Here is a 23480-nt window from a genome sequence, read left to right as displayed (position 1 = left end):
GCGGTGTTGGCCGTCGAATGGCGCTAGCTGCGCAGCATTTGTGCACCGCCGCCGTCAGTGTCAGCCAGTTTGCCGTGGCATACGGAGCTCCATCGCAGTCTTTAACACTGGTAGCATGCCGCGACAGCGTGGACGTGAACCGTATGTGCAGTTGACGGACTTTGAGCGAGGGCGTATAGTGGGCATGCGGGAGGCCGGGTGGACGTACCGCCGAATTGCTCAACACGTGGGGCGTGAGGTCTCCACAGTACATCGATGTTGTCGCCAGTGGTCGGCGGAAGGTGCACGTGCCCGTTGACCTGGGACCGGACCGCAGCGACGCACGGATGCACGCCAAGACCGTAGGATCCTACGCAGTGCCGTAGGGGACCGCACCGCCACTTCCCAGCAAATTAGGGACACTGTTGCTCCTGGGGTATCGGCGAGGACCATTCGCAACCGTCTCCATGAAGCTGGGCTACGGTCCCGCACACCGTTAGGCCGTCTTCCGCTCACGCCCCAACATCGTGCAGCCCGCCTCCAGTGGTGTCGCGACAGGCGTGAATGGAGGGACGAATGGAGACGTGTCGTCTTCAGCGATGAGAGTCGCTTCTGCCTTGGTGCCAATGATGGTCGTATGCGTGTTTGGCGCCGTGCAGGTGAGCGCCACAATCAGGACTGCATACGACCGAGGCACACAGGGCCAACACCCGGCATCATGGTGTGGGGAGCGATCTCCTACACTGGCCGTACACCACTGGTGATCGTTGAGGGGACACTGAATAGTGCACGGTACATCCAAACCGTCATCGAACCCATCGTTCTACCATTCCTAGACCGGCAAGGGAACTTGCTGTTCCAACAGGACAATGCACGTCCGCATGTATCCCGTGCCACCCAACGTGCTCTAGAAGGTGTAAGTCAACTACCCTGGCCAGCAAGATCTCCGGATCTGTCCCCCATTGAGCATGTTTGGGACTGGATGAAGCGTCGTCTCACGCGGTCTGCACGTCCAGCACGAACGCTGGTCCAACTGAGGCGCCAGGTGGAAATGGCATGGCAAGCCGTTCCACAGGACTAAGTCCAGCATCTCTACGATCGTCTCCATGGGAGAATAGTAGCCTGCATTGCTGCGAAAGGTGGATATACACTGTACTAGTGCCGACATTGTGCATGCTCTGTTGCCTGTGTCTATGTGCCTGTGGTTCTGTCAGTGTGATCATGTGATGTATCTGACCCCAGGAATGTGTCAATAAAGTTTCCCCTTCCTGGGACAATGAATTCACGGTGTTCTTATTTCAATTTCCAGGAGTGTAGAAAGAGTAGCAGCGGAACATAGACAGTGTGAAAACACTGCTAGGAAAAGCGTTGAGGAGACAGTGCCAGTGGGAGAGGAATAAAGAGAAGGAGAACTTGGAAGAGGGTGAGAGCCAATGATAATGAGAGACATTGTCTATGATGGTGCCCACAAAGAAGAGAGAGTTAGTGACAGGGACAAGAGACAGCAACAGTGGGAAGGAATGAATGAGATAATAGTACTAAGAGAGAACAAGAGGGAAACAGTGACAGTGAAAGGAGACAATAGTAGTAGGCCAGAACGAAGGCGACTGGAGCTATGAGACAGGAGAAGGTGGCGGTTGGAGAGCCACAATGAGATAATGCAATAAGTTGCGCCGAATAAGTGAGTAAGAATGGGCAGTTGGGAGTCGATGGGCATGAGAGACTTACAGCGATAGAATAGTGGGTGTGAGAGAATTACAGTTAGGGTAGCTTGTGGAAACGAGAAACGAGATGGATGTTAAAAAGGGCGTGAGTATGTTCGTATGCCAACATTTCTGCGACAACTTTTATAGCTGCTGATGAAGGTAGAATAAGGAAGTTAGTACCCCACTTGTCAGTCACTCCCTTCATAGAGAGGAGCATATTCGCCTTTTTTGTGTTCCGATACGAGTAATTTGCAGCTGGTTCTCTATCTACATATGTTATAAAAGCATTATTCTGGTTGAGTAATCAGCGCCCAGCCCAAACCACTAACGATACAAACTGTTTAAGAAGTGATTTTTCGAAATTGCACCCCTAAGGGGGTGAAATAGCGGACGAAAGGTTTCCTGAAAATATGTCGCTATTATGGCAATTTTGAAGTTCAACCTACAAAAATTGATATTTTGTTTCTCGATTACAAATTATGAAATATGTATCTTAGCATTTTTAGAAATTTAGCCCTTATTGGGATGAATAGTGGGTGAAAGTTCTTTAAAGAAATCATTATTAAGGAATTAATAAAGTGTTTTTAAAACTGCATTTGTGAAAACAGTATCAGTTCTCGATTACAAGTAAATAAATATGTGTTGAATGGAAAAAATCATTGTGAAAACATTTTTAAAGCTAAATATATAAAAATTTGAATTTGGCATGTCGGTTGCAAATACAAAAATATGTGTTGCGCTGTTTTTGGAAATTCAACCACTATGGGAGCGAAATAGGGGATAAAAGTTATTATAGAAATATTTCGTTACACAGGCACTTTTGAAGCTGTATCTATGGATATTAATATTTGGCACCTCTGTTAGAAATTTTAAAAAAATACGCTTTTCACTTTTTTGAAAATTCAACCCCTAAAGGGTTGAAATAGGGGCGAAATATTTCATGAAAATATTTTATTTTGAAAGCATTTTTAAAGCTAAATCATTGTGGGAATTCAACTTCCTAAGGTAATGAAATGGGGGATGGAAAGTTTTATGAACGCATTTTGGAGCTAAATCTATGATTATTTCAATTTGACTTCTCAATTGGAAATAAATAAATACCTGTTTCAGTGTTTTCTGAAATTCAACCCCTAAGGGGGTGAAACACAGGATAAGGGTTCTTATTGTAATATTTCATTATGCGTGCATTGTTGAATCCAAATCTATGAAAATTTGTATTCGGGTGTTAGAAACAAAAAAATACGTGTTTCACTGTTTTTTAAATTGAGCCCCAAAGGGGATAAAATGGGAGATGAAATTTTTTTTAAAAATATTTCGTTATATTAAAAAAATTTTAAAGCTAAATGTATGAAGACTAGTGTTTCACTTCTCGGTTAGATACAAAGAAATATGTGCTGGGGCGAAAATTTCTAGGGAAATGTCACCACAAGAGCTCAACAGGTATGATTAACAAAAACTTTCAAATCCAGCTAACAGAATAGCTTTTTGATCAGAGTTACATTCGGAGAAGTCCATTTTTATGTGGCCTCAGTCAGCGTGAAGTGTCTAGAAGGTGTTGCAATTTGTGAACAACACAAAAATTTGATTAAAGAAAAACAAAACAGAAAACCTGTGCAGACCATACAATCTACCAGAGCAAAGCAGAGGGTGCTAAGCTAGTATAGACATAAATGATCTGGCGGACAGGGGTGGACGGATGTTTGGTGATGACGGTGTGGTGGTAAGGTTCAAATGGGTCTGAGCACTATGCGACTTAACTTCTGAGGTAATCAGTCGCCTAGAACTTAGAACTACTTAAACCTAACTAACCTAAGGACATCACACACATCCATGCCCGAGGCAGGATTCGACCCTGCTACCGTAGCGGTCGCTCGGCTCCAGACTGTAGCGCCTAGAACCACACGGCCACTCCGGCCGGCGGTGTGGTGGTAAGGGAAGGTATCCTCCTTGAATGACGGTAGAGGGATGCAAGTTGAGTTAGACAGAGTTTCTAGCTGGTATGATGAAATGCAGAAAATGGTTCAAATGGTTCTGAGCACTATGCGACTTAACTTCTGAGGTCATCAGTCGCCTAGAACTTAGAACTACTTAAGCCTAACTAACCTAAGGACATCACACACATCCATGCCCGAGGCAGGATTCGAACCTGCGACCATAGCGGTCGCGCGGTTCCAGACTGTAGCGCCCAGAACCGCTCGGCCACTATGGCCGGCGATGAAATGCAGAGTTTCTGACAATGTAGAAAACTAAAAGTTCATCTAGATGAGTAGGAAAAACTGTTGTGTCGGCTGCTGTGGGAGTCAGCACTGACAGCACAAACACTTGCAGATTAATAGAGCTCTTTATTTCTAAAAAGGAAAGAAACGTAACTTCTCGTTATGAGGTGGCTTGACGTGCTTCCTGTGCCTCCAACATGCAATAACATTTACGCTCTATTACTACCGGCAGAACGCAGGATAAATACCGTCGTCCTATTACTCACTGCTATGCTCTCGAGGTCTGTGACCAAAATGGCCCGACCAGCGATGGGTGGCAGGTTAAGTCAGTGTTGACGGGGGGCGCTGAACTCTGTCTTCCTGAACGTGCGCCGCTGCCCGCCCTTTCCATTGGCACACGGGTCACCACCTTCTTGATGCCGTTTCGTGGCGCTGCGCCGGTGGGTGTGCAGTCAATGCTTTAGGACCGCACAGAAACAGTCCTGTAACTTTTGAATGCTGCATTAGTAATGTGCTGTCCGACACAGTCACATCGATTAAACATCCAAGCGTGACAAGCCAGGAAGTTTCATATTAGCGCACACTCCGCTGCAGAGTGAAAATCTCATTCTGGATCCAAGCGTATTGCTGCAAAGCGATATGAAATGGTATAAGCAAGTCAGGCAGCTGGGATGGCGAATGCTCGACTTCCTTTTATTAGGAGAATTTTAGGAAACTGAGGTTCTTATTTATAGGTGACCGTGTATAGGAGACTGGTGCAAGCCATTCTTGACTACTACTCGTGTCTTTGGGTTCCGCACCAGGTTGTATTAAAGGAAGACATCGAGGAAATTCAGAGGTGAACTACTAGATTTGTTACCGGTGGGTTCGATCAGCAGACAGGTATTACGGGAATGCTTCGTGAATTCAAATAGGAACTCCGGGAGGGAACGGATGTCTGAGGCTGACTGCAGATCTATTTTGTCGATGCCACAGTACATTTCACGTAAAGATCACGAAGATGAGATAAATCTTGGCTCGTTCGGAGGTTTAGAGACACTCTTTTCTACCTTGCTCTGTTTGCGAGTGGGACAGGAAAAGAGATGACTGGCAATGGTTCGTGGCAATCATTAATGTCCCCTTGGTAGCCAAACAATATTTGTTAGTTACATTTATTTATTTTAATTTGTTTCGTTGGTAAAAGTGATATCTATACGAATATTTAGTACAGCTTTGAAATTTACGTATAGTGTATTGAAACCGCACAGATCCTGGAAAGCGACGGAGATTCTGTGTAAGGTCAGAACACTCTAACGCACATCCGCTACAGGCGTAGATTTATTGTCCTGCTAGAACCCATCAACACAACACGTACTAGGGAGCTCTTCGATCTTTCCGTAGAACAGGAAGGTGGAAGTATGAAAACAGCCATTCTACCTTTGCCGAACACCTGATAAAACATGGTCATGAATCATCCAACACGGAACAAGACACTAAAATTATTAGAGTGAACGATCCCAACAAAAAACTCCTGCCATTACAAAAAAACTTTCACATACCAAGAGCCCTTTGCAATGAAAAAGGAAGCAATTAATGACCACATCAATATAATCAATAACTCCCTGATAATGTTAGCCACAAAAAGAATAACAAACAGAAATCTGAAACATAACCAGAGTATATAATTATTTGAATCTTCCTCGCACCTTCTTTCTCGTTATGTCCCTATCTCTCTCTCTCTCTCACACACACACACACACACACACACAAAACAAACGAAAAATATCAAACCACACACATAACGCAAACAAAAGACGGAAGATAATCACACAGCGACAGTTGGCAACATTACACACTCTGTAAACACAAACATATAGACCACAAAATGAAAAGTGTAAGTGATGTGTTATAATAAATGTGGGTGAAAAACTTCGGAAGTCGGCCTGCTGGAGCATGGGGACCGAATGAATACATCTCTAGGACCATACATACGTATCGATATGGACTAAAACACCAAACGATAATTTAACATCAGGATATTAGTGGTATAAAAGTTGTCTGTAGTCTTAAAAACAAGAGAAAAACATGACAAAATGTAACATAGTAACATATTGTAACTACTACATAATGCATTTATTACATCTATAGCCGGCAGAGGTGGCAGAGCGCTTCTAGGCGCTACAGTCTGAAACCGCGCGCGACCGCTGTTTCGAATCCTGCCTCGGGCATGGATGTGTGTGATGTCCTCAGGTTAGTTAGGTTTCAGTAGTTTTAAGTTCTAGGGGGCTGATGACCTCAGAAGTTAAGTCCCATAGTACTCAGAGCCATTTGAACCATTTTTTTACATCTATAAAAAGAAACATATATTACAGGCCACTGAAGATGCTTCACAAATAAAAGAAGCCAAACGCGTATAGCAAAAATCAAACTGCCTTTCATTTAGTTGCATAGACGGAATCCACCTCCACGAATTTTGAAACGACTAAGGAACGAAGAGAAACGAAAAGATGACGAGAACAGGAACACTCTGGCACTTACGTATTGACTTCGTAATTATAAAAGAATTTTGTTTGCTTCCATCGTAGGCTATTTGCCTTACAAACAGATCCTAATAGTTTTGAACCGACAGTTCTTTCTTCTCTGAAGGGCTACAACGCTATAGCGGCAAGTGCTGTAAATTGTTTGATTGTAAAGATTGGGGTTTGTTGTTGTACACCATCTGTCCAAAATGTCCAAAGACTGGTTTTATTCTTGGATTAATAGCGATATCATTACAATAACTACTGTTCAGCCTGATCTACCAGCTGAAAACAACAGATGGGCATTCGACCTGTCAGTTGCGAGCAGTCACTGTTAAGTGGTGAACATACAAATGATTCAAATGGCTCTGAGCACTATGGGACTTAACTTCTGACTTCATCAGCCCCCTAGAACTTAGAACTACTTAAACCTAACTAACCTAAGGACATCACACACATCCACGCCCGAGGCAGGATTCGAACCTGCGACCGTAGCAGTCACGCGGTTCCAGACTGTAGCGCCTAGAACAGCTCGGCCACAGCGGCCAGGAACAACATCTCTACATCAAGTATTCGATACATTCTCCAGCATCTCTTCAAGAAGTGAAAAGTGTGTGCAAGTGAAAAGTGTGTCGCACACACCTTGACTACGAACAAGAACAACGACTCGTGGACGCCTGCCGTGACTTGGTTGAAATGCAAACATGCACACAGTTCTTTTCTGGCAAAAAAAAATCATCACGGGTGACTACACTTGGCGTTATCAATACGAAACAACCACAAAACGACAAAGTGCAGAAATTCACGTTGACCAAAGCTTATGCTAACTGAGCCGTGCTGCGGTCCGTGTTGGTGCCATGTAGGTTTCTGCCATACCGTTTCGTTTAGTTGGTATGGTTCCGTTGTGTCTTCTTCTCGTGTTCACTGGCGCCACTTGGTTTCGTAAACGTTCCCTGTCCGCTAGTGGCAGCAGCGGCGCTTATCGATATGTAATTCTGCTGCCCTATCTTTGGGGCCGGCCGGTGTGGCCGAGCGGTTCTAGGCGCTTCAGTCTGGAACCGCGCGACCGCTATGGTCGCAGGTTGGAATCCTGCCTCGGGCATGGATGTGTGTGTTGTCCTTAGGTTAGTAAGGTTTAAGTAGTTCTAAGTTCTAGGGGACTGATGACCTCTGATGTTAAGTCCCATAGTGCTCAGAGCCATTTGAACCATTTTGAACCTATCTTTGGGGCGACCTCGTGCTTCTTCCGTGTGGTGTGAGTGGCGAGTTTGGTTGGGGATGCAGGAGCAGTGAGGTCCGCACAGAGCGACAACACGCCGGGACCGCTGGCGGCGTGTATGGACTGCCGGATCGAAGGGCAGTGGTCACGAGGCTGCACGGCCTCGTCGAAACCGGATCCTGCATGTTTAAGTTGAGTGCATTGCAATTCATGTAGAGAAACCTCCCCCATTGTGAAATCTCGCGATTCTCCAGTGACTTGGGTTCATGTTGCTGCTCGTAGTGTCGCCGAGGCAAAAAGCAGCGAGTAGAGTACCTGGGGAAAGTGGATCTGTTTAGCCTTCCTGAGCTTCTAATTACTATTTGCTATTTTCAGCTTCTTACATTGTTAAGTTTAACCAGTGGTATTTTTCTGTCTTGTGGCCACTAACGCCCCAGTTTCCTGCCCTGGGAGTTAGTGTATGTAATGGCAGTGTACATTTCCTCGCCGCTGCTGTCCGGTGAGGCGTGTAAGTTTGACACCTTCTTGATTTTTGTTCGGGTGGCGTTCTTCTACCTTAGTGGTAGTTATTCCTTCGTGTTATAGGCGCTCTCAGCACAGTATTCTGCGGGCAGAGCCCAGACCACCGGTTCCGGATTTGGCGTAATTTTACATCTTGCATTTGTTTTGTTGGATGCCAGGTAGCCTCACCAAGATTATCATTAATCGCTCGTTAGACTGCCACTAGTCCGAGTATCATCTTGTGATCTGAATGCAACTCTTGGCTGCTTTTCTCTTCGCTTGCGAAGGTGTTTTTGGTGTGACCTACTCAGAGGTCGATTCCTGGAGCACCGTCTGTCACTGGCCCTTGTGTTTTATTTTATTATTGTATTATTAAGTTACCATAATTTGTCTCACCTGTTTGGTGATCTGTTGTTTGTTTTTTTTTTTTTAATTAACTTTCGCTATGCCATTCACCGTTTGACAGTATATTTGTTAAAAAATTTTATAATTGCCATTTTGGGGTTAAAGACCTTCGGTGTGATTGTGGTTACTTGCCTTAAAATTCTGATTGCGATCTCATTGGCTTGTTTTCAAAACTTATTAAAATAAATGAGTGAAATTGCAAAGCAAACCAATAGTAATTGATTCGGGCTCCGTCCACAACCGTAACCCAATCCTGCCTTCCTTAATTCCCAGGTTTCACTAACATTAACGCTTTGACACCAACCAGACAATTAAGCCAATGTGAAAGTGCGACTTGAACAACACCCCACAGAAGGACTTTTGACAGATTTTCATGGCTGCACAGATGTACTGTGCGTTGTACTCAAGTGGTGGAAGACTGTATAGATCACCTGAAGCATTAAAACCACCTCCTAACATTTATTAGGTTTTGATTAACACAGTCACGAAAGTTTATGGACTGGCGAGGTGGAAATGTTGTTACAACGAGCCTCACGACGTAATTATAATAGATTCACAAAGAAATGTTCTGGTGCACTTAAACAGAAATAACTTGTATTTACTCTCAATTTGTAGCTTCATCCTATCCATGATACTCAGACTGCTGTATTTCATAAATACGTGTTTCGGGTATACATTTAGTACTTTTCACTCTTCTCATTATTCATTATATTATGAACATATGGTTCTCACAGATTCGGGGGTATCTCAAGGCTATCATTACTCAAGGGGTATCTGTTATGAACTCTGAAATCACTTCTCTCCCACGGCTTACTTGCGTCTAAATGACTGTTATAGGTTCTGTTACAGTGGATACCCAATATTTTCGGGAAAGTAGTTGACACTAATTCTCGTCATCATATTATCAAATGAGGTGACAACTCTTTATTGCAAATATAGATTCTTTGCAGTAACAAGGTTTTCTTTTTAAAAGAGAAAAAAAAAGGAAGAGTTTTGTTGGTTATGTGACTCAGAATCCCGAGTGAAGCTACATGAAAGGAATTTTCACTGGTGCACTAAGATTTGCAAAATCCGTTCATTCTGTCAAAAATTTGGCCGGTAGCGGGAAAAGGACGGTATGTTCTCGTTCTGTCACATCACTGTTGCAAATAGTGATTGAGGTTTCATATTTTTCTCTGTATGTTGCATTACAGCATCGTTCCTAGTACTCTAGGAGCTTTTAACAATTTAAGGTACTGTATAACGGGTCATCGGTGATAGCACTAGAAGTAGTTAACATAATTGTTTCTATGGTTATGTTTGTGAGTGTTTGATTAGTGAACGTGATTTTTATATTAACTTGCCACATTTCCCGAATCTAAGAAAGGAAAAGAACTGTGGAAGGCAGAATCAGTGAATCTTCACAACCTACTATAGAGCCTTTCATATCGGCGAGAGGCTAAGAAATTATTTGAACAATAAGCGATCAATGACATCGACCAGAAGACATTTAATTGATAACTAAATTCTTAATGTTCTCTCTCCATCCACAAGATCTATTCTCTTAATGCTCTTTGAGCAAGACCAAATTACAAAATCCATTGTAACTCTCCGTTAGTTTCGTCTATACCTCTGCTTCTTGCTGAACTATACACAACATCCTACATAATATAGCATTATATTCCAAGCGCGCTATTTACCTACAATTTTCTACTCTAGCGCTCCCTTAGTTCCCAGATTAATTGGCCTATCAATTAATTAATCACACCAATTATGCTAAATGGACGCAGTATGCCTCAAGTCAATTATACAATAACAACAGTAGATATTGCTTGGTGCCGAATGATCAAGTATCAGAAAGAAATGGACACCTCTAGTCGATCGAAAATATGCATCCGTTTTTTTTAAATTTTAAGAATTTATACGAAGATATGGAATTTGAAAGTGCTTTAAGAATTCAGTATGGTCTCAGTTCTTGGACTTCGCAGAGTGATAGTATGCGGGCAACGATGTAAGGACTATGTTTTGAGAACTGAGTGCATCGTTGATTAGTTTATTGGCTGTAAAAGTTGCATGAAATTGTGCAACACATCATAAGTGCCGTAGCATGTCAGTTGAGAGTTGACTACATGTCTGTCAATGGGGATCATTGGTCGGTCACGTAAATGACGCATCGTAAACAGCCTTCGTAAGGAGCGTAATGTCAAAGCAGGGATCTGCTCGTGGAACGGGCGAGGACCGTATTACGGACGGAATGTGACGTCAACACCGAAAAACGCTATCAATATCCGCAAAGAAGCGCATGTGTTTGCCGCTATCATCGTACATAACAGGGAGCAAGCATGCATCCAGTGGAAAACCAAGAATAAAATGAACTTCCCTATAAAATAAACGGTTGAATAATTTGCGATACCCCACGAAAATTCTCAAAGTAGCTCTTAGATCGAAAATCGATTTGCTTGTAAAATGCTTTCATGTGAAATATGATGGAAATAATTTTTTCAGCTCTCCTGGGGCCTCGTGTACATGTTCGTTGCGCAGTTTATTCAGTGTCTTTAAGTTGGTATTTCTTTTTCAGTGGTGTGTTTCACATAATGTAGGCATTGATTCAACACTGACGCGTAGGTTAATCGAAGAGTTAAACTTCTAGTTCTATGTTTTCAAAATATAAAACTTTTGAGGTGTACCATTTAGAGATCATATTCACCGAAAATTTTTTCTTGTCTTGGTCCATACTGCCTCCTCCCGAAATATGGAAATCAGAAAGCTTGTAGTGGAATAGATGTGTTTGACAGTATCGAGGATCAAGAAGTGCTCTTAGATCTTAGGGTAAGCATTTTAGAACCCAGGTTTAAATTCATTATTTTGTTGTTTTGGCCCCCTAGCCACCTCTGATAGTTTCCTACACTAAAATTTCAGCAATAACGGTAGCGCTACCTCTATTCAACTGCCAGAGCTATCAAAAATTTCCGCTTGTAGATTTCGATTCAGTCGTTTCCGAACTAGGGTCCCTTAACTCAAATTGAAACATTTACGCTTCACTATCGTCCCTAAAGGTTGTAACACCATCACTGAATTACCTTGTACCTTCTCTTAGCTGGAAGAAAGGTTTGCAGCTTTATTTTTTTAGAAATGTGTGATATAGACAACAATCTAATACAGTACCTCTTTTTCAAGAGTGTCAGTCTATGTCCTCCACGCAACCATGTAACATAATTTGCTTTCTGTATCTGAATAGTGATTTGCATATCTCATCATAGAATGTTACACGTGAATTTTCCAGTACATGCGAACAGTAACTGTGTAACTAACTCACCGAACTAGTTATAACCCCCTGAAAAGAGAACACTGGCAGCGCTTTAGATGGTTTAAAACTGTTGCCACTTGGTCATGTGACCCTCCACCGAAGACGTAAGTACTGTCAGTGAAATGTGAATCCCACTTGATTGTAGAGAATCAACACACCAAGATAGGCAGACGTGGAGGCGTGACAGAAAGGAGAGGCATTTGGAAGCGCGCATACAAACATTGTGAATTATGCAGTGGTGTCACTGTGTGTTGGCCAACGTGTCTACAAGGAATGACATATCATACGCAGTGATCGTTGAATGGCGTTAATTGCAAGGACATGAGACGAGTGTCTCTCCTTGTCGATTACGAACGCTGTAAGAATTGCTGCTGCAAACGTTTTCCACTTGTTTTCCAGCGAAAATTGCGAAGTAGACCCCATACAATGGGCGTTTCGAGTATTTCGCAAAAAGTCCTTAAGGCTTCACGTCTTGAATGCGCCAAACAACACAGAAACTTGACAGCAGCCACATGCAGCCACGTAATTTGATCGGATGTTGACTCATCACTAATTACCTAAGGCACCCAGCTAACCCACTGAGGGGTCCAAACCACACTGTGTGGAAGATGTAATTCAGATTGGAGGTGGTTCTATGACTCGGACCCACCACGCACCAAGGCGATTATTTCAACACTCGGTGACCAATGGTTGCTCCCTCTGTCATTTTCGCTATTAGTATGGCGTGGACACTTGCGTTTTCCAAGAGAACAACCGTATTCACACTGAAGCAAGCATTCATCCAGGTTTGACGAACACTCAGGCACTCTGTCACACATCGACTGCACCACTAAATTAAATGATATTAATCCCGTAGGAAACGTCTGGTACTATCGGGAACAAAGGCTGAGACATAGTGACCAACGTGACAACAATTTAGTAGCTCTAAGGGATCTAATCAACAGTAAGCGGCTTCAAATGGTTCAAATGGCTCTGAGCACTATGGGACTTAACTGCTGAGGTCATCAGTTCCCTAGAACTTAGAACTACTTAAACCTAACTAACCTAAGGACAGCACACACATCCATGCCCGAGGCAGGATTCGAACCTGCGACCGTAGTAAGCGGCTTCAGCTGGACGTGCCTTAGCTGAAGAAATTTATGGACTCTCTTCCTTGCCGAACTGAAGCCATTAGAAAGGCTGCAGGTACGCGATGTCAGCGTGGTATCTCCTGGAGTTGGTCAGTTTTTTGCTCTGCGTCTTTATTTGGTTAGTCTGCACCCACTATTCACAGGAGGGTCCGTGATTCACCAGCTACCTGGCCCTCAGCTCGTGCATTCAAAAAATGGTTCAGATGGCTCTGAGCACTACGGGACTGAACTTCTGAGGTCATCAGTCCCCGAGAACTTAGAACTGCTTAAACCTAAATAACCTAAGGACATCACACACATCCATGCCCGAGGCAGGATTCGAACCTGCGACCATAGCGGTCGCGCGGTTCCAGACTGTAGCGCCTAGAACCGTTCGGCCACCACGGCCGGCTTCGAGCATTCAATTCGAGTGTTTACCACTGGCCAAGATGTTTGACAGACAATAAACAATGCACTGCAGTTCTAGTAAAAAGGAAAGGATATTCAATACTTAAAGAGAGAAACTGATGAAGGAAAAATACGTATTTTTACAAAATGTGACTTTTACTGTTTCTCAACATAAGCCCCACCAATATTAATACACTTGTTCCAACTATGAACTAGTTTTTTATACTTGATGCAAAAAACACATTGGTTTGTTGTTTGAGCATCCTCGTTCCATGAGTGGACCAAACAATTGAAAATCCAAGTGAGACATCTCTTTATTCGCACGAAGATTAGTAAAAGTTTAATTATTCACTACATATTTAGTGTCATTCGCGAGGATTGGTCGTAGGACGATAGAGTATTCACAAGCCGTTGCTCGGCGCTTTGCGCTGCATGGCACAAGTTGAGAACTGTTGACAACAGCGCTACTACTGCTGGTTAACAATGCTTTCGCAGTTATTTTATTCATTGTTGTCATTTTATAAACTTTTGTAGCCACAGTACTATAAACAGTTTTACAGGATTTTTTAATATGACAACATTAATACTGTGTACCCCTTGCACCCCACACCCTCCGTCTATAAATTTGCGACATGACGTTCTATAATGTTTGTTATTCACCACAAACAGTTTTATGGTTATACAACCACAGAAGATCTTATGTACGTTATCTTAAGTGTTCCAAACTTAACCAATTCCCTTCCAACCCTAATAATCTCTAAATTTTTTTATTAAATATTTATGAACCTGTACTGATGATATTAATATATGTGCTGTAAGTTGTTAAAAAAAAAGATTTATTTGTTAACAGACACTTGGCCATCGCCCCCCCCCCCCAAAAAAAAAAGGTATGCTACACATTGTTTTTTAAAGTAATGCCTTTTGTAAAACGTTGTAAAGTGATTCCATGTTTACTGATGAAATTGTTTTATACGGCGTTACGATGAAAATTGTGGTTGTAAACAAAAACAAATTCCAGCTTGTACCATTTACCCAGCGCCGCCTGGCGGTTTAGTCTACTTAGCTTCCAGAATTTTCCCTTGGCAGCAGTTTGCACTTGTCTTGTGACTGAGAATGTTAAAGTGATACACTGTATCTAGTGAACAATTTTATATCACTGACATAGCACTGGTAAGCTAGGAAGCAATATTCTAGTCATTGTCCTATGTCTCTTATCAATGGTGAAATGTATCATATTTTCGTATCTTCTGATACCAGGATTGTGACGTATTTTGTAGCCTTTGAAAACGACGGAAAGTCGAAACGCGTAAGGTTCTGGGAAAAATAAAATTGTGGTCAAGACATAAGAGAAGTTATTAAAAGTTGAAAAGTCTCTGTTGGATTCCTTTCATGTTAATTTCTTAAATCTGTTGTCATTTACGGCATAAATTCCTCTTCTAAATTTACTGTGGTGTTTCTGACTATCTGGGAGGAGACTGAGCAGTCTCGTCTTGACAATATTTTTCAATATAGCAACTTTTCTTTATGTTCAACCCACGTGGGGTGTACTTTGTGAGACCACTACCACGTGCTTATATAACTGTTTGACCCATCAGGTTAATAGTAAGACGATAGTAACCAGTTCAAGTTTTTTCTTTAGTAAATTGCGTTCGATGTAATTTATTTTAATTATCAAAATTATTGTGGAGTTACACTCTTTGTGCAAACCAAGTTGACCACGTGAAGCATGTGGTGAAAGCATCAACGTAGCCCTCAGCTATTCTTTTCGGGAAGATTTCACAGAGAGTTAGTATGAATTTAGTATACCAGTGTGTGCTAATTACAAGACGGACAGGATTGCGCTACGAACGTAACTTCTTTGGGTGAAAATTGAATCGGTTGGTTGTGGTTAATTTCCTCTTGTATATGTTTCAACGTTCTTTGTGTGTTATTTTATGAATGCAGTGTTGTATGTAGTCTCCCAATCTTGACTCCCTATTTGATGTGTTCCGTAAGATTACAAACTCACATTTTCACAGTCCTAAATAAGGCACCAGCTTAGTTATGACTCACGTTTAATATGCTGAAATTTCAATGATTAATGTTAAAATAAATTTCCAAATATAAACTGATTTATTTCTTTTTATTTAAATTCTCTTTTATATATATATATATATATATCACCGGTTGTCGTATGACTATTAAAAGATTATAATTAATGTTAGTCTGGTTGGCAATTCGGTAAGCTAGACTGGATGCCTGGTGAAGCAGTTGCTGAGTAATGCAAGGTTAACTTCCCCAGACAGCTCACAGCTTTAACCTGCTTTTATTGTCTATCAGTACCGCTTTCATAGCAAATTAAAGTAACAACGTTAAAAAGTGCATCCAATAGCCGCGTCGTCTCGCAGCATTTTCATGCAAATCGCAGAGTGCTATCGACAGGGGATCTCATACTGATTCCATATTTATAGTTTTCCAGAAGGCGTTTGTCACCGTTCCTCACAAGAGACATCTAAAGGAACTGAGTAACTATGGGGGAGTAACGGTCAGGTTGTGCGACTGTCAGAAAGCTTACAATACATAGTGATCGATGGAAAATCAAATGGTTCAAATGGCTCTGAGCACTATGGGACTTAACATCACAGGTCATCAGTCCCCTAGAACTTAGAACTACTTAAACCTAACTAACCTAAGGACATCACACACATCCATGCCCGAGGCAGGATTCGAACCTGCGACCGTAGCGGTCGCGCGGTTCCAGACTGAAGCGCCTAGAACCGCTCGGTCACCAGCGGCCGGCGATGGAAAATCATCGAGAAAAATAGAAATGATATCTGGCGTTCCCCAAGCAACTGTAATAGGTCGTCTTCTGTTCCTAATCTATGTAAACGATTTAGGAGATAATCTGAGGAGCCCGCCTACTTTGTTTGCACATGATGCTGCCATTTACAGTCTGGTAAAGACATCAGAAGATCAGAACGAACTGCAAAATGAGTTAGACACAATATCTCTAGTGTGTGAAAAGTGGAAATTGTCTCTGAAAAAGGAAAGTTGTGAGGCCATCGGCACGAGTACGAAAATAAATCCGTTAAATTTCAGTTATATGACAAGTCACACGAATTAAAAGGAACTACAGTTTCGAAGAAGTCAAAATGGAGGAATCATATAGATACTTCTGTTGGGAAGGGAAACCTAAGAATGCGTTTTATTGGCAGGACACAAAGAGGATGCAACGGGTCTACTAAAGAGACTGCCCACATTACGTTTGTTCTTCCTCCGCTGGAGTACTTTTGTGCGGTGTGGCATCCTCACCAGATAGAATTGACGGAGGAAATCGAAAAATTCCAAAGAACGCAGCTCATTTTGTACTATCGTGAAATAGGAGAGAGAGAGTCGTAGCTATGATAAACGTGTTAAGATGGCAATCACTAAAACAAAGACGATTTTCGTTGCAGCGAAATCTTTTCACGATATTTCAATCACCAGTTTTTTCCTGATGGTGAAAAAATTTCGTTGTCAACCTACGTTAGGGAGAAATAATCATAGTAATAAAATAAGAGAAATCAGAGATCTTACAGAAAGATTTAAGTGTTCGTTTTTCCCACGCACTGTTAGAGAGCTTTACGGTAGAGTATTCATACATTAAAATATTCTTTGGAAAATGGTCACGTTCCCTTTCTTACAAGGGAACTTCCCCATCGCACCCCCTTCAGATTTAGTTATAACTTGGCACAGTGGATAGGCCTTGAAAAACTGAACACAGATCAATTGAGAAAACAGGAAGAAGTTGTGTGGAACTATGAAAAAATAAGCAAAATATACAAACTGAGTAGTCCATGTGCAACAGAGGCAACATCAAGGACAATGGGCGCGAAGGAGCGCCGTGGTCCCGTGGTTAGCGTGAGCATCTGCGGATCGAGAGGTCCTTGGTTCAAATTTTCCCTCAAGCGAAAAGTTTAATTTTTTATTTTTAGTTTATGTCGCAAGCTCTTATGTTTTCATCACTTTTTTGGGAGTGATTATCACATCCACAAGAAAACCTAAGTCGGGCAAGGTAGAAGAATCTTTTTACCCATTCGCCAAGTGTACAAGTTAGGTGGGTCGACAACATATTCTTGTCATGTGACGCACATGCCATCACCAGTGTCGTATAGAATCTATGAGACGTCTTTTCCTGTGAAGGAATCGGTTGACCTATGACCTTGCGATCAAATGTTTTTGGTTCCCATTGGAGAAGCACATCCTTTCGTCCACTAATCGCACGGTTTTGAGGTGCGGTCGCAAAACACAGACACTAAACTCATTACAGTGAACAGAGACGTGAATGAACGAACGGACAGATCATAACTTTGCGAAAATAAAGGAAGTAAACTTTTCACTCGAAGGAAGACTTGAACCTAGGACCTCTTGTTCCAAAACTGCTCACGCTAACCACGGGACCACGGCGCTCCTGCGCACGGATTGTCCTTGATTTGGCCTCTTGCGCATGGACTACTCAGTTTCTATATTTTTGCTTATTTTTTCATAGTTCCACACAACTTCTTCCTGTTTTCCCGATTGACCTATGTACAGTTTTTCAAGGCCTATCCACTGTACCAACTTATAACTAAATCTGAGGGGGGTGCGATGGGGAGGTTCCCTTGTTAGCATTCTTTGGAGTCTATACACACTTTGAGTCTTGTTTCCTTGTATTGTGTTAACTCGTCTGGGACACAGCTTACACTTGTTTTGCTGTGATTGAGCTTGTGACTAATAACGGTATGAACTGTGCCCAAACTTACTGCAGCTCTTTTTACTATTTTTCTATTGAAACACGTCGTATCCACGACTGACGTTGTCAGTGCAGGTTTCAAGGGAAGGAGTTGACTCTCCATCTGGCCGACCAGTACACTGATCGTCAGTCACTGAGATTCGACAGGCTTTCTAAATGTTCTACCCATTCATAAAATTTTCCGTGATTCGTTCAACTTTCATTGTACAGTAAAAGCATACGAGAAAATATTTTAGCCGATTTTGGACGTTCAGAGAGAAAAAAAAAACCAACCACAGAACTAAAGTGGAAACCTCAAATGGACACGCCATCTTTAAATGTAATATTGAGGTTATAAACATGTAGAGTGCAGACTTTTCGTGGACTAGCCACAAGACCTGTCACCAGCCTATACTACCGCATGGTCCAGATTACTGACAAAGATAGTGCACAGATCAAATTAAATCAGTAATTTTGGCTTCAGATTCGAGTTGTTTGTTAAATTACTTTTCATGTGATATGTCCCTCGATCTGATAAAATAATTATCTCAAAAACCTTTACAATTAATCTTTAATTATGCAGGCTCAAATTAATTTCACCCGACGATTTGAGAGAACCGTCGGCTTGCCTATCCAACGGACTAGGGCCTCTTGGGGGCAGACGAATTTTCAGGCCCCAAATTCAATTAATTCTACAATGCCGCAAGATGGCGAATATCGGCAGAGGCTAGCCAGCCATTAGCTTCAAATTCAGGCTCACGGCCACTCGCCGCAGGACATACGAGAGGCCCACCATTTCTGCGGAATTTCTGCCACAGTAAGAGCACCAGCAACCCCTGAGCAGGCGGGGTGTGACCACTACGCAGGGGTGCCACGCTGGTTAAGTTGGCTACACGCTCGTCTTCTCGTCGGCGGAAGCATGCTGTGATGTTTGCATTGTGGGGCGCTCAACTGCGTGGTTATCAGCGCCCGTACAAATTCCCAACCTTTTCTCAGTCCAGTCTCGCCACTTTCATGAATGACGATGAAATGATGAGGACAACACAAACACTCAGTCATCGCGAGTCAAGTGAAAATCCCTGACCCCCCCCCCCCCCCCCGGCAGTCGAACCCAGGGAAGCGAGAACGCGACCGCGAGACCACGAACTGCGAACGATGCATTCTGAGCTGAGAACTCCTCTGTCAACAAGAGTGACGAGTGACGGCAAGAAAAGGCAGTTGTTACCAGTGGACTGAGTGGATCGGATGTGAACAGCTACGACGGTCGTCAGTTCGGAGCCAATTGCCATCTTGGCATCGGTCATCGAGTTTAGTAAACCGCTTTCCATTGTGGTAGTTCCACCGCGAGATGATAGTTCTATCAGTAACTGGAGTTAAAGATGTTTGCTGTTGCACTGGTTACCGTTCGGCACGCTATCGACTGACCGCTATTTAAGATGATTACTGAATAATCAACGGTCTCCGTACTTTCTCTATACGCACTCTCACATAGCTCAGGAGCTGGACCAATATAATACAAGGCATTACTATCGATTGAATGTAGTATTCTTAAACTGTAGCAAGAAGTGCTTTGTATAAATGTACCGTCATACTTGTAAATCAGGCTACCTCACTTTCCTTTTTTGTGGTACTGGAAGTACAATATACTATGATTTTTACCGGAACAGACACATTTTCTCTGGTCTGTAGCTTCCCCTGTTGTCCTGTTCATTATTTCAATTAAAAATGAACTGAAGCCCAGCTAGAAGGAAAGAAGTTCGGTGCCAACCACGGTCGGGACAGCAGCTGACAGGTCGGTGGATGACATATCTCACCGCTTAAGGGGAAAGGAGAATTCGTCTGGTCCAGTTATCACCTGAATTGAAGTCATTAGTTATGAAGCCACAATCTCTGTCGGAGCACTCATGGCTACAAAAGAAACATTCTTTTTTTTTCCGTCAGCTGTTCTCAGCTCATCCCAGTGATACCAACCTAGTCACTCCTACTACAAACTGTTTCATTCCTACAACCTTTAATGTCTTTCATTATTGAGTGTCCCACTGTGGCGGTTTTTGCGTATCATCAACATGGACAAATGCAATGAATGTGGATGATATGATACTCTACCGTATTCTGCGGTTTGAATTCACTCTGTTATTTAGTAGTTGCATCGATTTGATTTTGTAAACGATACTGACAATATTATACATATGTATAATGTATTATTCATACTACAAATTCTCCCGGGTAATTATTTTGTTGAAATTGCACAAGAATTCCACCTGACGTAGTGTAAAAATGTTGATTGTAAGTTGTGTTCATATTACTAAAATTGCAGATCGTACATCAGAGCTTTTATAATTTTTGTCTTCGATGGATTTAATTATTCTTAGCAAATTGATCATGAAAAGGAACCACAGAATACCACCCGCACACAACACTGACGTATGCTACCAGAAATAATTTTCTCGGCGATTCATGCGTAGTTTAATTTTGGCCTCATACATCAGCAATCAAATCCTGTTCAACAATAAATACCATCAGCACTGTTCTTAGAAAATGCAGTCTGATTCGATTAATTTTTTGTTTTATAAATAGAGTTCAGTACCACCAGTGCACATTTATTTCTTACACATCGGAATATTGTTTGCAGTTTCAAGGAATTTAAATTTGCCGCTGTGATAAAAGTTAAGATGGCGGCCAACAAAAGATAGAGGATTTCTTTTTTAATTAAGATTTTCCTTTGATAAATAATTAATCATTTAAATTGATGCCACAAATAAAAAAATTATTAAATTGTTTTGCAACTTAGTTTAACACAAACCCATGCTATTTTCAACTAGAAGTACAGACAAAGTTGCTATATAATCGCAACTAACAATGGCTGCGCTTCTTGCAGCTATGGAATAACAATTAATACAAAATTATAATTAAAACAGGAAGTGATTTTTCAATAATTAATCATAAATAGTTTTAACGCATTTGGCTCTATTGTTTTTTACCAGCAAATGAACATAAAAGTACAATAATTGTACATTAAATGTTTTTCATTCAACATACCTCAAATCGATTCGCGTCTTGCGTCAGCGACGTACATCAGAAGAAGACGACAAAAGGGTACAAAACAAAAGAAAAGAATGACATAGATTAACAAAGAATGTGAGACAAATATTGTCTCTGTTTTACATAATTATCATCTTTTTAAAAAATAATTACATAATTTAATGAATATTATTGAGTTACGCAATTTTCCACACGTTCATATTCCACTCGTAATAAAAAAATATGTGTCGTGGATGTTATATGTACAATATGTATACACACTACAGCAAGAAAATGTTTTGATCTATAAAAAGACTATTTATATACTTTGTGCGGTCCTTAAACGTCGACTGCACACCGACCAGCGCAGCGCCGCGAAACGGCATCTAGAAGGCGCTGACCCGTGCGCCAATGGGCAGAGCGGGCAGCCCAGTACTTAATTGGAAGACAGAGTTCAGCGCCCCCTGTCAACACTGATTTAACCAGCCGCCCATTGTTGGTCGGTCCCAGCTCGTCCGCAGACTCTGAGAGCATTGGTACTGAGTAATAGGAAGACATTACTTAGCCTGCGTTCTGGGAGTAGTAATAGTGTGTAAAAATAAATGCATGTAGGTAGCAAAGCAGGCGTAAGAAGCAAGTTACGTTATGGCTCACTTCTTTTCAGAAATAACGTGTTATATTAATCAGCACGTGGTATGTACAGATCATTTTGGATTCCTGCTACTGGGTTGGGTTGTTGGGTTGTTTTTGGGGAAGGAGGCCAGACAGTGAGGTAATCGGTCTCATCGGATTAGGGAAGGAAGTCGGCCGTGCCCTTTCAGAGGAACCATCCCGGCATTTGCCTGGAGTGGTTGAGGGAAATCACGGAAAACCTAAATCAGGATGGCCGGACGCGGGATTGAACCGTCGTCCTCCCGAATGCGAGTCCACCTGCTACAGGCCATCGCAACTTTCCTCGATCCTTGATTGTGTTGGTGCTGACTCCCACAGTAGCCGTTACAACACACTTACTACAGAAAAAGGCCACATCGAAAGATTTGTTATCGTTAAGCTAGTTCACTATTAATGCCGCTGGGACACTTTTCTGGGACATTTCCACATACAGGCACAAAATATTCATTGTACAGAAACGAGTCATTGGGACAATATATAGACTACACTCTCCGGCATCATGTAAGCAACTGCTTATTAAACTAGGCGTACTAAATAAAATCTCACAATACGTTCATTCTGTTAAAAGCCTGCTGTGAAGAAAAAGTGACAATTTGAAAACTAGGCATTTTAAATAGAATTTCGTTGTACACTCATTCTCTTAAAAGTTTGCTGTGAAGATAAAGTCACAATTTGAAAATTTTTGTAACATTCATAAATATAAAACAGAAAAAATGTTCTGCACTATGCATAGATTAGCCACACGTGGACAGAAAGAAGCAACAAATGCAATCATAAACATTTCATTCGCCGATGACATTGTAATTCTGTAAGAGACAGCAAAGGACTTGTAAGAGCAGTTGAACGGAATGGATAGTGTCTTGAAGGGAGGATATAACATGAACATCAACAAAAGCAAAACGAGGATAGTGGAATATAGTCAAATTAAGTCGGGTGATGCTCAGGGAATTACATTAGGAAATGAGACACTTAAAGTAGTAAAGGAGTTTTCCTATTTGGGGAGCAAAATAACTGATGATGATCGAAGTAGAGAGGATATAAAATGTAGACTGGCAATGGCAAGGAAAGCATTTCTGAAGAAGAGAAATTTGTTAACATCGAGTATAGATTTAAATGTCAGGAAGTCGTTTTTGAAAGTATTTGTATGGAGTTTAGCCATGTATGGAAGTGAAACGTGTACGGTAAATAGTTTTGACAAGAAGAGAATAGAAGCTTTCGAAATGTGGTGCTACGGAAGAATGCTGAAGATTAGATGGGTAGATCACGTAACTAATGAGGAAATATTGAATAGGATTGCGGAGAAGAGAAGTTTGTGGCACAACTTGACTAGAAGAAGGGATCGGTTGGTAGGACATGTTCTGAGGCATCAAGGGATCACCAATTTAGTATTGGAGGGCAGCTTGGAGGGTAAAAATCGTAGAGGGAGACCAAGAGATGAATACACTAAGCAGATTCAGAAGGATTCAGGTTGCAGTACGTACTGGGAGATGAAGAATCTTGCACAGGATAGAGTAGCATGGAGAGGTGCATCAAACCAATCTCACGACTGAAGACCACAACAACAACAAACATTTCATCACATCTTTTCAAATAAAAGTACTAGCAGAAAATTAAAGTCTTAAAGAGGCCAGACAAACGTGTGGTTCCTGAAGAGGGGCAGCAGCCTTTTCTGTAGTCGCAGGGGCAACAGTCTCAATGATTGACTGATCTGGCCTTGTAACACTAACCAAA

The 23480-nt window shown here is 41.9% G+C and overlaps 1 protein-coding gene across 1 annotated transcript in view; it reads right to left on the bottom strand.

The window, feature by feature from the left end:
• The window catches only part of LOC126260937 (PMS1 protein homolog 1-like), a 137719-nt gene extending 132264 nt beyond the window's left edge, over positions 1 to 5455 (bottom strand). Inside the window, exon 1 of the mRNA XM_049958444.1 lies at positions 5440 to 5455. The gene's annotated coding sequence lies outside the window, so the exon portion shown is untranslated. The remainder of the gene's footprint in view (positions 1 to 5439) is intronic.
• Positions 5456 to 23480: the final 18025 nt, after the last annotated feature.

This window comes from Schistocerca nitens, chromosome 5, assembly GCF_023898315.1.
Source record: "Schistocerca nitens isolate TAMUIC-IGC-003100 chromosome 5, iqSchNite1.1, whole genome shotgun sequence".
In the NCBI taxonomy this organism is placed as follows: Eukaryota; Metazoa; Arthropoda; class Insecta; order Orthoptera; family Acrididae; genus Schistocerca; species Schistocerca nitens.
The sequence above is the reverse complement of the archived record's forward strand: the minus strand, read 5'-3'. Positions and strand labels throughout refer to the sequence as shown.